Source organism: Lissotriton helveticus, chromosome 1_1 (assembly GCF_964261635.1).
Source record: "Lissotriton helveticus chromosome 1_1, aLisHel1.1, whole genome shotgun sequence".
Taxonomy (NCBI): Eukaryota; Metazoa; Chordata; class Amphibia; order Caudata; family Salamandridae; genus Lissotriton; species Lissotriton helveticus.
The window spans coordinates 617,808,713-617,823,394 of NC_136057.1; positions in this window are offsets into that span (position 1 = coordinate 617,808,713).

The following is a 14,682-nucleotide window of genomic DNA, read 5'->3' on the forward strand; positions in this document are numbered from 1 at the left end:
AGAGCACCTGCTCTTGTTTCATGGCGCCCTAAAACATAATAATCACATCACCAGGCTCGGTCCACTAGGTAGACCAGGAGCAACGTGGCCGGTCCTAGCCGGATATACACCACATCCAGACATTGAAGAAATGCCTGCACCAGAGCTTTTAGTACAGCTAAAACAATTAATAAAAATACATAGACAATTAGTCCAATATGTAATGCGGACTTCAACAATCCAACCAGTAATTAAAATTCCACAGCTGACCAATCATCAGGGGAACACAAATAAAATTACACCTCAGAACATACAGTCCTGTCTAGGTAAAGTACCCGCAAAACGGGAACAAATTCCTTTCTGGCTAGCACAAAAAATCACTCAAATAGAGGCGGTGTTTCCAGATACCAACCCTGTTGAGAAACATAGGATTCTGACTATCTGTCTCCCAATGGGAATCGCACCACATGTGGAGGACTGTGACACTTGGGGAACAGTCTTTGCTTCCATTTACACAAAAACACATGGTGTACCATCCATGTCAGTAATACCAGATGTACTAAAACAGATTCAAGATGAATACGGTCTAGAACCTGCTTTAACTCTCAGTATGAAACTACTGAAAGATTTCAAGCAGGTCTCGGCAATATTATTAGCCAACATAAAGGGAGAAGCAGCAAATGTGGCGATTCGCCAGAGGTTAAAAGAGACAAATATAGCAGACCAACCATCTGAAATTGCCAGAATCATAGAAAAATCCTATGATGAACTAGGAAGAGATAGTTTGGGTGGAATACCAGTGAAACCCCAACTAGTTGAAAGTCCTGAAAAGGCATTTATAAAAAATAATTTAAACAATCAAAAAAAGAGCTGGGATGGAAATAAACAATCCAATCCTAAAGAAAAAAGATTCCAGTCCAGAGGAAGGTCTCCTTGGCAGAGAGAAAGATCTCCCGACCAAGGACGCAAGTCTCCCCAACGGGAGCCCTCTGTGAAAAAATACAACCTTAGAAATAGGGATAATATAAAGAAACCTGATAGATATCAAGATATTGATACACGTCCCTCTAAATCTTTTCAGACTTCCTCGCAGAAATCGGAAAGAAGAGGACGATCAGAACAAAGGGAAGAGCACGTCAAGTCCAAAGACAAAGAACCTGCTCATCTGAATAAAAAATTACAATTTCCAAAAAAGAAGGTAGCCAGTATTAAAGTAATCAACAATGCCGAGAATACTGAGGACACAGCTGAAAAACGGAGAATGGGCTCAGACAATGCTAGACAGCGCAGCAGAAGTGAGCATAGCTCGCAAAGTCCTTATGAATCATCTGGAGACAGTGGACACGAATGAATACATTCAGGTGGAAACTGCAGATACCAGAGTTAGCAAACCTCATAAAATATATGAAATAACATTGCGTATAGAGGGGGATAAGACTAGAAAAATAAGGGGACTATTTTGGGATAATCTGTCCAAGGGCTATGACATCCTTCTAGCTGAACAAGACTGGCCTCCAGAGTTTGTCAGGGAGTGCCCACATGGCGAAGAAATAATTATGCCTGCCTTCTCAAACCATATTCCAATTCATAAAAAATATACACTTGCAAGAAAGTGGGCAGTAGCTCAAGCCCCTGCCTTATATAAAAATCATGTGGGATGGGATGAGGACTCTCCTCCTCACAAAATCCAGTTAAAATCACAACCTACTGCACAGAGGCAGTACCCGATTAAGCAAGAAGCTAAAAAACAGGTAAAAGAGATCCTAGATCAACTTGAATACCAGGGGGTGATTGAAACTTGCACCTCACAAATGAACAACCCTTTGTTTCCTGTCTCCAAGCCAGACAATTCATATCGTCTTGTTTTGGACTACAGACACCTTAACTCATGTTGCAAAACATTTGCAGTACAAAACTCGCACAGTTCTGCACTAATGAATACCATAGTGCGCAAAAAATACAAAACAACCTTAGACATTTCTAACGGTTTCTTTTGTCAAAATATAGCACCAGAGAGCAGATATTTGACGGCGTTCTCAATAAATGGCACGCAAAAGAATTTCTGTCGTTTGCCCCAGGGGTTCAAGAACAGCCCAGGGTTATTCTCAGCGAGGGTAACAGAGTTACTACAAACCTATGATGACGAGGCATTATCTTATGTCGACGACATCTATCTAACAGACGATGACTTGGATACTCACTTGAAGAGAGTGAACACCATAATACTTGGGTTCGCAGCAGAGGGTTACAAATTTAACTTTAAAAAGTCAAGAATTGCCCATCTAACAGTCCTGTTTTTAGGATATGAACTATCAAGTGAAGGCAAAAGCCTGGCTGACAATTTCCTAGAGAAATGTGCTGTAATCCAAGCACCCAGAACACTAAAAAACCTACAATCAATTCTAGGCTTCCTGAATTTCGGAAGAACTTATATTATAAATTATGCAGGAAGGGTCAAACCCCTTTATGATCTAATAAAACCAGATTTTAAAAGAATCAATTGGACTCAAAAACACACAGAAATTTTGAGATCTTTACAAACAGACATGTTAATTAAAACAAAATTACAAACACGTGATAACACACGCAACCTTGTGATTCGAGTCATCCCAGGAAGATGCGGATTCACATACCTGACCTCTAATGAGGGAGAGAAGGTACCAATAGCATACAAATCATATTTGTACACAAAAGCTGAAATGAAATTTAGCCCAACGGAAAAAATTCTGACCGCGGTACAGACTGCTGTAGCAAAGGAGCGGGCCCTAGCACAGGGTAAACGAATAATCATCGTGACACCTATACCAGCTCTAGAGGCGGTAACCAAGGCAAGCATTCCGAATGCTAAAGCACTCCATCCAAGATGGATACAGTGGGCTAACTCTCTTGCTGCAACAGACGTGGTATACGAATTTGATCCCAATTTAAAAACACAAGAATTTCTCCAATATGAATTCGAATGTCCTCCGCCGACCGAAATTCTGCCTCTAGAACACTACGGCTGTATAATATATACAGACGGATCAGCACAACCCGCAGTGGGGGGTAAGCAAGCCTACAGTGCTGCGTGCGCGATTGTTAAAGGTCGCTGGCACGAAGGAAAATTTAAACCTGTGGTCACTAAAACGCAATCTCTAAGAGACTGTACAGCTCAAAGAGCAGAACTACTAGCATTCAAGATGGCGCTTGAAAATACCGATCGAGAATTCCCCACACTTATTGTGTGCGATTCGTATTACTGCGTCTAATCTTACAATGAATACTTGCAGATGTGGGTTCAGAATGGTTTTAAAGATGCAAAAGGTGGCACAATCAAACATAAAATGCTTTGGGAACAAATAGTTCTTTTTCAAAAGGAACTACAAAAGACTCACGTGATACATACACTGAGTCATCAACGTGATGGCGTTCACGTTGCAGGGAATTCATTGGCTGACGAAGCAGCAAAGGCAGCAGTGCAAACGGCTTCCGTAGCTGCTATCACCCGGTCAAAAACAAAAATAGACAGCGAAATATTACAGGCTGTCAGCGCTACAGAAAAAGATGCGATAGAAACACTCCCGAAAGGCTTTCCAGTAAAGTACTCATACATAACTGATGCAAATAATGTTCCGTTTGCTCGAATCCCTGGAGTGGGGGATAGGGCAATTCCAAACATGGAACATAGGTTAGGACTCATTATAGCGGCACACGAAGGACTCGCTTCTGTACATGCTGGCGTTTCAGCCACAGTATCATTATTAATACAGAGATATTGGTGGCCACAAATGAGAAGACAAACAAGGAACTATGTTCTAGAATGTGAAACATGTCAACGAATGAAAGTATCAACAGTGAAACGACCAGCACAGACGCCCCTTCTAATCTTAGATAAACCATTAGCCTGTGTTTACCTGGACCACTGTGGTCCCTTACAAAGGGATGGTAACTATAAATATATCTTGGTCGCAGTGGATTCATGCACGAGATTCATATGGATGTGGCCCCAGCGATCGGCTGACGCCCGAACTGTTATAAAAGATTTGCGAGTCTTTATCGGCACATACGCAATTGGCATGCTACATTCTGACCAGGGTCCTGCTTTTAGCTCCCGGGCTTATAAGGAGGCCATGACCAGCATGGGCATTGCGGTACTCTTGTCCATTTCATCCCGAGGGAAACGGAATCGTAGAAAGAAAAAACCGTGACATAAAGCAATCTATAACAGCAAAGGTATTAGGTTCGGGAGCTGGGTGGGTCAAACATCTAATAAGTGTCCAACGTAGTCTAAATAACCTGCCAAGGAATTCTCTGAAAGGGTTCAGTCCGTACGAACTATTGTTCGGGACTAGAATGATGATCCAAGATCTTGATAGTCAGACTTCAGTGGTTAAAGACAAAAGCTTTGATGTCAAAGATCGTTTGGCTATTTTACAGGACTTAAATGAAACAAGAAAAGACCTGAGCAACATAAAGTTGAAACAACAGCCAACAACCACTGAAGAGAAACCACCTGTCCCAGCAAGGCCTGTCTGGATTCCAAAAGTCGGGGATCTAGTCAGAGAGAAGATCGCGGTAAAGAAGGAATTTGGGCCTTCTTACAGAAAAGCAGTTCCTGTCTTGTCTGTCAACGGGACAAGATCAGTAGTACTACCGCCCCTTGCTGGTAAAAAGGAGAACCGAGTTGTATCCATCGACCTGGTTAAACCACAATCATGTGGCCGATAACAAACAGTAGGCCAAGTGGACTCCCAAGAAGTAGCAGAACACCAATGTTTGCTACGAATACAGAGGCTCAAACTGGAAGACTGATCACATTTGGGAAATCTACAGTGAATCAACAAGGACTATGCAACAAAGCAATGGAACTTGAACCTCTTAAAACCCAAATTAAAACTTTTCATCAAGAAACAACAACCTATGATGATGTAACTGCAGACTTTGCTAATGAAACAAAGCAAAATCCAAAAACAATTGGAACAATTGACAGAACACCATCCGGCTACTTCATCAACTTCGATGATTCATCTGAAGACCTGAGTGAAGCAAAGAAACAGCCATCAACAAAAACTTTTAAAGACAAAGCTAAGGAACTTTTTCAACAGCTGAAAGAAACCTATCTGATCTCTCCATGGATTGAATTTTGGGTGGCCTTCGGTGCATTTATCCTCATTCTTTGGCTCATCTTAGTACTATGTTTGGGACATTTCATTGAAGGGAAATATGCTAAAATGGACACAGCAAGCCAGAAAATCAACTTGGTCCTTAAACCACACACATCTTCACACATCGAGAAAAGAGAACTTTCTTCAGTAAACTTCACAGCCAATCCTATACCAGGCGGTGTAGCATGGGACAAAACTGATTATGAAATATATGGTCCGGTTGAAATCCTGAAGTATCCACACCAATTCAAGATCTCATTGAGTGACTTTGTAAAACCAAGCTCATTTGCGGATGATTGGGACTTTGAAAGTATTAATGATATGATGTCTGATCTTGTGATGTCTGCTAAATTTACAGAACATGATTATTTGCAGGGTTCGTCTAATTATGATCAGATGTTCTGCTACAACCATTATGGTAACCATTATCTACATAAATCTGCTCAACCTAGAAATGTTTTAAATTATAACCAATGGGAACATTGTGCTACTCCTCCAAAAGATAGCTCAAAAACATTTTATGATAAATATTCATACTTTTCAGGGTTTAACACAAGTGATGCAGAAACATTTTATTTCAAATTGTCAAATAAGACAGGTATGAAGACCATGCTTACAAACACAAAATTGATATATTCCGATTCATTCTTTGAGCAAATGAATACATTTGGGTTTGATTTCTGGAACAATAATATTGAAGCAAAAACTGTTTGGGGTACAAGAGATTGGCAAGTACAAGGTATAGAATCATTGTTTAGAGCCTGCATGATCCCAGAACAAATTATATTTTTGAACGACACTATTCAACAAACTACCTGTCTTGGCTTAGCCAAAATCAAAGATTTGAACAAACCGTCTATTCCAAATCCAACAGTGAACAGTAATAGCTCTATAGATGTTGAGATAGACGTAAACCATATATTAAACCAAAACAGAACACATCCTGAATGGAAAAAATGGTTGATCTGGCCCACAGATACAAATAACTGTCAAGACAGATTCCTGAACAAAGAACAGGGGTTCACATTGACTAGGCCAGACCCTAGATATTTCCAAAGACAACATCCAGGGATAGTAACAACCTACAGCGTGGGCAAGCTCTGCCTTCAATGGCTACAAACGTCCACACTGGCTGAAATTAAGCAACACCTAACTTTACTTACAGAAGGTGCTGACTTACGTGATTTCATATTGGGACCACGCAAACAGCGTCAAAAACGTTTCATAGTGGCCTCTATATATGCAGCTTATAACGAAGTCTGGAAAGTAACTCAAATTGAGACAGCAGAAAAAATACGGGAAATTGACCGTATTAATTTGGAAAAATCACTTTCTGTGGTGGACAATGGGTTAATGACTCTGTCCTCCAGAATATATTCTCTGGACAGCATTGTGTCTTCAGCAATCGATATAATATCGCAAGACTTACTAATGTTACAACACGGTCAGTCCCAATTGCGTTCTATTGTACAGCTTGGCTGGACGTTACAAAATTTGCGTTCTGGCTATGTGCCCTGGCGTTTAATCAACACAACGTCATTATTTAATATCTTTAACCTCACTGATAAACAAATCAGTTTGGCACAGAAGGGTGCTGACTATACAATTCTGAGCATTGAAAAACTTGAGAGATTGATTTTGGAAAAGGTGATGGACAGAGTTTCTGAATGATGCAGAATACTCTTACCAAGTCAATAGATCATGGTTTTAATCCATCACTGTTTTTTTAGCTCACTGCACCATCCCAGCTCAGAACCTGGCTATATGCAAATTAGTCTGTTCCTGTCCCAGTGCATGATGGGAACAGGGCAAACCAAACTACCAAGCCAATTCTTATACTGGGAAGGAAACAAGCTTCCGGGGACCGGTTTCTGGCATCACAGCCTTCTTCGGCCCGGCTTGCTTGAATCCTGATGGTGCAATGAGCAAGGGACTCACGTCTGAGTATACCCTCCCACACATAGTGTGGATAAAATCGATTTTGGAAAAGGTGATGGACAGAGTTTCTGAATGATGCAGAATACTCTTACCAAGTCAATAGATCATGGTTTTAATCCATCACTGTTTTTTTAGCTCACTGCACCATCCCAGCTCAGAACCTGGCTATATGCAAATTAGTCTGTTCCTGTCCCAGTGCATGATGGGAACAGGGCAAACCAAACTACCAAGCCAATTCTTATACTGGGAAGGAAACAAGCTTCCGGGGACCGGTTTCTGGCATCACAGCCTTCTTCGGCCCGGCTTGCTTGAATCCTGATGATGCAATGAGCAAGGGACTCACGTCTGAGTATACCCTCCCACACATAGTGTGGATAAAATCGATTTTGGAAAAGGTGATGGACAGAGTTTCTGAATGATGCAGAATACTCTTACCAAGTCAATAGATCATGGTTTTAATCCATCACTGTTTTTTTAGCTCACTGCACCATCCCAGCTCAGAACCTGGCTATATGCAAATTAGTCGGTTCCTGTCAGGACAGGAACAGACTAATTTGCATATAGCCAGGTTCTGAGCTGGGATGGTGCAGTGAGCTAAAAAACGGTGATGGATTAAAACCATGATCTATTGACTTGGTAAGAGTATTCTGCATCATTCAGAAACTCTGTCCATCACCACCCCCCTTTTCCAAAATCGGTTTTATCCACACTATGTGTGGGAGGGTATACTCAGACGTGAGTCCCTTGCTCATTGCACCATCAGGATTCAAGCAAGCCGGGCCGAAGAAGGCTGTGATGCCAGAAACCGGTCCCCGGAAGCTTGTTTCCTTCCCAGTATAAGAATTGGCTTGGTAGTTTGGTTTGCCCTGTTCCCATCATGCACTGGGACAGGAACAGACTAATTTGCACATAGCCAGGTTCTGAGCTGGGATGGTGCAGTGAGCTAAAAAACGGTGATGGATTAAAACCATGATCTATTGACTTGGTAAGAGTATTCTGCATCATTCAGAAACTCTGTCCATCACCACCCCCCTTTTCCAAAACTTGAGAGATTACCATTGACAATGTCAGAACGACCTGTCATTGAATGGATAATACATGGGATAATAAATATTCCGATAACTACTTTCCAGTTTCAATTCTGCCAAAAATATATACAGGCAGGCCAGTATGAAAGGTTGGGTAAAGGATACATTAAGTCAATATGGAACTTGCCCTATACACACGAATGTGTCAGCAATAAAGGCCAGAAAGTGTTTCTCAGTGGCGATAATTGTGCAAGATCACTGAGCGGTACACTTCTGTGTCAGGGTATTAGTTTGCACGGAGCCTGTGAAGGGACTTCAAATAACCTTTCATGTTACCAGCTAGGCACACCTGCAACACGAATAGAACCATTCTTTAGGAGACTCTCGAACGGGAGTTACATTCTAATAGTAGATCGCAGATGTTGTAGTTTGCTGCCCGGAAAACCTTATCTCATAACTGTGACTAGGAAGGTCATGTGCTGTGAACATGTATTGTTCCCCAGCGAGCCTGCAGACAGGAAGGCAAGGTTATGGCCCGATTTGAAAATTGCTTCTATTCGAATAGATACTTTAAGCAGAATGAAGACTGTGCTCCTACAGACGCCGACAAGGCTCACGTCATCAAAAGAAACGTATGATCTCCAAGTTGCAAGGACAACAGAAGAGATTCATTCATTATTATCAACTAATTCCCCCATACATTTTGCAGAAATACTGAACGAAATCTTAAATATTTCTGATACCACTGGTATCTCCAGTGTATTTAAAGCAGTGTTTTCGGGTGCTTTAACTCCATTCAAAGCCATCCTGGGTATTTTTCCAGACTTTGTCCATTCCATTTTTGGCAGACTTCCACTCCTTTTGGGACTAGTAGCGGGTATTCTATTTTTGATCCTGTTATTTTGCTATGGCAAACCATGTCACAGACAAAACACCTGTGACAAGGGAAGAAATTATCCTAGCCATTGGCTACCGGGACCGGGTAACTAAAATCCTTGGACTATCCCGGCTCAGAGACCTGAACATGACTTGGTTACTTTCATTTAGACCAATGTGGCAAAGTTGTGTTATGCCTGTATTAAGGTGCTTTCTATGCGGCGAAGAATGCTTGTTGGACACCTGTCTGGCACTACAATCGGATGTGCCAATGGACGCAGATACCTTGTTGGGTCCGGTAACGGCTCATGCATTGTGCTGTCCCCAGCGGCTACCAATCCTGATGACGGCATTCGTGGAGTCTTCACCACTACGATTGAGGGGTAGTGAAGTACAAGATGAAAGCAGTATCGATCAGGTACGACCTTCAGTCAGCTATGCTGATCCAAACATCAATGGAGGCAAACATGCTCAGGCTCATGAATGCATGGTAACAACCTTTTCCGAATTAGTGGAACTTTCGCAAGAAGCTGTTGACAGTTTTTTCAACAGTCTAAATAATTTGATGTTTTCACCAGAGCAGCAGGAATAACTTTGAGCAAACTAGCACTTGGAGTTCCCTACATGCTGAATTTGGCCTTCAACTTTTTGAAGAAAAGCGATATGAAAAAAAAAAAATTCTCATAATTTTTTTTCAGACTGCAAGAACTTTTTCCCCAATCCCACAATATTTACGATTTTTGGGACACTTATCTTCTGCTTAAAGTAGACTTTATTCTTAGAGAACTAAATTTCTATTTTTAGGTAGTCACAAGACATTCGCTATGCTAGCACTGTTATACATAAATTTATGATTGTGATGAAATGGTCTCGCACTTTTTTCTGTATTAAGAGCCATTTCATGTGTGGTTTTCGCATTTAGATTATGCTGAATTTTTAACATATGAGTAGCATTATTAGACTGCTTGTGCTTATAGTATACGTGACAGTACATGTGATTGTGTTTCGTATATTTTATAAAATCCAATTTTCGGAATGCATATAAATGTATTTTGGGGTGGTACGGTATACACAAACGCTACTGATATTCACTATGCCTAGATTTGTAAATATGGACATAGTCTACGTGGAGTTGGTGTGATGTATTCCTATAGGTACTGTATCGATTCCCCTATTCCTGACCCTGGTTTGGTTAATAATTAACTAGCAGCCATCCAACGGTGCAAAAACCGTTATCTGATTAAGCCACACCACGGCACAGAAGCGCGTTATCTGATTAGGTCATAACGCATGCCATCTAATTAGACAAGCGATATTCCTCCAGCCCCTGATAAGGCATACGGAGTTCTCAAAACAAATCAAACCTACAGTGACCTGGGAAATTCCCATAGCCATTGTTTTGATTTCACCGAGAACTTCAGCAGAGAATGTGCGAACGAGCCCGTTCATATGACATCCTTATTGACGTATATATGTCCATCCTTACGTCAATCTCGGCACCTTTCAGGTATAAATATTACCGACATTGCCTTAAGCAAACACATGCGGTGGTGACGAGATCGGAGCAGCGAGACGTGCTGAGGAGCCCAGCAGAGAGTGAAGCCCACAGACGCTGCCCCGCCTTCCTGACGCGCTGAGAACGAGACGCTGCCTTTTTCCTGCCGAGAAATCCAGCTCCGGCGCTTCCAAGCAGCCCTCGCAGGCAGCTGGAATATCAAGACCTGGGATAAGAGATACCAGCCCTCCATCATTCTAGATCTCAGGTACAGAACTGAATAACCCCTTGCAGAGAATTTTCGAATCAGTCCCTTGGCAAAATAAACTTAACTTAAACTGCTACTTATCTACTCCCGCCCACGTATTAGGCTTAGGTCAGGTACACTAGGGTAGGCGTGGTTAGAAGCACCAGTTGAGTATGATTAGTCAAATGTATATATGTATGTATCTATTTTATCCATTTTAAAGTATCATATGGCTCAGAAACCATATCAATGCTTTTACAGTATTATTTTATAATTCTGTCTCTACTGTATGCACTTTACTTAACTACAAGTATTGCAATAATAGCGATTCATTTCTCTTGTATGAGAAAAGAGACTGATCAATAAATAACATCTTTTATTGAACCACGCCCATCTCTTATTTCTCTACAAACTGGTGAAACTAAGAATGCACGTACTGACTGAGTAAAATAAGTTGTCTATTGTTTTCACACGACTCTAGAGATACACTCTTGATTAGGGGAGAGCAAAGTTGTCATGTTCTATGGTTGTCAGAAACTAAATCCCTTCTTGTCTATCCAGGGAGGTTAAAATCCTCCTTGCCTATTCGAGAAAGTTTCTAGTGAACTCTGAGCTAGCTGGCAAACACAAAACTTTAAGTCTAATATCGTCGGTAGAAGACCTAGTTAACCTCTGCCCTAGGTCTATACTATTGAAGATATTATTCCAATGCGCAGAGCCTATTGGGATAATAGGAACTACACTACAATATGACTGATTATTTTACAATTGGGTGCAGTCATGGTTGATTATAATATGATATATACTGGCAATACTGACAAATGTACAGAGGAAGATTGTCCTGGTCAGGACCAAGTTTGCATTTTATCATTATCACCTCGATAACAAGGCAATGACAGATTGAAATTAAATAATGGGGTTTGGTTTGGATTCCAGGATGTGCAGAACAGACACTAAACATTTACAGTGGCTGTCCTCCAACTTTTTGTACATTAAAAGGAAGTAAAGGGATGAAGTCTGGGCAGTTGGTCATCTCAGAATTTGACAGATGATCACCACCCTGACAGTTGAACTACTGTCCACCAAATGCTAAATCAGGGCCACTGTTTGTAATTTAACTATAGAGATTGGTTCATAATCCTTGATGATTTAAAGTTTATTAAAATAAAAAATGTAAATGACTAAGCAATGCCAAGGATTATACTGACTGGTTGAGTTCTACTAATGTCCTCCCTTGCAGACTAATTCAGAAAATAATTATGCTCATACCAATGACAAACATTAAAGAGCCTCCTGGAAAGATTACTGTGATCACACTATTTCAGCATACTCAACCCACATTTAAAGAGGACAGCTTAACTCATTCAAGTATTCTTGTTACAGTATGAACTAAGCGTAACGGGTGGCAGAAAGCCCACTAGGCACCAGGGTTTATGTTTTTTATTACACATAGGGGTGGGGGCTTCCAGAAATGGGTATTCCAATAACCCTATCCCACAAAAAAATGCTATCATTTTTTGCCCTCCAGGATGCAAATGAGGGAAATAGTTACTTCCCAATAAGCACCATGGATGATGCTTTTTTTATACATAAGAGTTGGGGCTGCCCCACGCCCCAAAAAAAACTGCCACTGACTTTCTGTTCCCACAGGAGGCAGATGGGGGCAATAGCCCCTGATCTGGCCTCCAGTGGGGCTGAAAGCCCACTAGGCACCAGGGATTATGTTTTTATTATACATCGGGGTGGAGGCTGCTTGGAATGGGCAAGCCAATGCCCCCACCCCCTAATAAATTGGCCACATTCTGTCTGCCTCCCTTGGGAGGTAGATGGGGCAATAGCCCCTGATCTGTCGACCCGGGGGCAGAAAGGCCCACTAGGCACCAGGGATTTTGTTTGTTTAATATGTAGGGGTAGGGGCTTCTCTGAATGGGCATTCCAATGGCCCACCCCCAAACATAAATGGGACAGTGTTTCGGCTCACCCCTAGGGCAGATGGGGGTTATTACTACTAGACAGTAGATACTTTCTTTCTAAAAGAGGGTCAGAGGCTGCCCACTATGGGCTTGGCAATTCCCCCACCGCACATAAATAGGGACCACGGTCTTTCTGCCTCCCCCAGGTGGTGGGTGAGGCAATAGTCCCAGATCTGCCCTCCTGGGAGAGCCCCAGGGACTGTTTTTTGTTTCTTAGATTAGGGCTGGGGGCTGTCCAGAATGGTCATATCAATGTTCCCACCCACCAAAAAATGGCCACAGTCATTCTGCCCCCCATTGGGGACATATCAGAGCAATAGCCCTGATCTGCTCATCCCAAAGGGGCCTAAAGCCCACTAGGCACTGACCTTTTTTTTATGTGCTTAGCTGTAGATTTTGGGGCCTAGCTCAGCCGAAACGTAGGGAAACCTAGCAATCCTGCAATTTCTTTTAAACTAGGCACCGAGAGGACTCCAGGATGGCCTACTCACACAAGTGAGGTACCAATTTTATCCGGAGACTTGGGGGAATGCTGGGTGGGGTTCCCTCAGGTTACGGACTTTCCATCACAGAAATGTGAGGAATTTTTTTTTTTGTTTTATAAAGTTTGAGATTTGCAAGGGATTATGGGTAACAGAACCTGGTGAGAGTCACACTAGTCACCCCATCCTGGACTCTCCAGGGTGTCTAGTTTTAAAACACATATAGGTTTTCTATTTTTCCCTAGCTGCCAGCAGAGCAAAGGTCCAAAATCCACATCTAGGAACACTTCGAACAAAGGGTCAGTTTCCCCTGAAAAAATGTGATATGTTCATGTTGCTTTTTAGACTGTTCCCTGTCACAGGCACTAGGCCTACCCACACAAGTAAGGTACTATTTTTATCGGACGACTTGGGGGAATGCTTTGTGAGTGGAAGTTTGTGGCTCCTTGCAAATCCCATAACTTTCTATCACAGAAATGTGAGGAAAATGTGTTTTGTTGATGTACTCAGGTTTGCAAGGGATTCTGGATAACAGAACCTGGTGAGAGCCACACATCACCCAATCCTCGATTTCCATTGGTGCCTAGTTTTAAAAAATGTATAGGTTTGCTATGGGTCTCTATGTGCCACGTGAGTTAGGATCCCAAATCCACAGTTATGCACATCGGAAAAAAAGGGTCAGTTTCCCGTGCAAAAATGTGATGTGTCCACGTTATGTTTTGGGCCATTTCCTGTCGCGGGTACTGGGCCTACCAAGACAAATGAGGCACCATTTTTATCAGGCGACTTGGGGAAATGCTGGGTGGGTGGAAGTTTGTGGATCCCTATAGGTGACAACTTTTCACCACAGAAATGTGAGGGAGATGTGTTTTTTAGACAACGCTTGAGGTGTGCCATGGATTCTGGGTAACAGAACCTGGTGAGAGTCACACAAGTGACCCTATCCTCAATTCCGATGGGTGTCCGGTTTTCAAAAATGTATGGGTTTGCTAGGTTTCCTTAGGTGCCGGCAGAGGCAGGGTCCAAACTCCACAGCTAGACACATTGCGCATTTTGGGTGTTTCCTCTTGTGGGTATTAGGCCTCCCACACACGTGAGGTTCCAGTTTTATTGGGAAACTTGGGAGAATGCTGGATGGGTGGGTGTTTGTGTCTCCCCACAGGTCCCAGAACTGTCAGTCGCAGAATTGTGAGGAACATTCTTTTATTTTAATTTTTTACAAAGTTAGAGGTTTGCAAGGGATTCTGCGAAACAGAGCCTAGTGACAGCCACAAAAGTCACCCTATCCTGGATTTCCCTGGGAGTCTTGTTTTCAAAAACGTATAGGTTTGCTAGGTCGGCTGATCTAGGTTCCAAAATCCATAGGAAGGCACATTGTCAAAAAAAGGTCATTTTTCACTGGAAAAATGTGACGTGTCCACATTCCGTTTTTTGCCATATCCCTCTCGCAGGCACTAGGCCTACCCACATAAGTGAGGTACCCTTTTTATTGGCAGACTTAGGGAAATACACAATAGTCG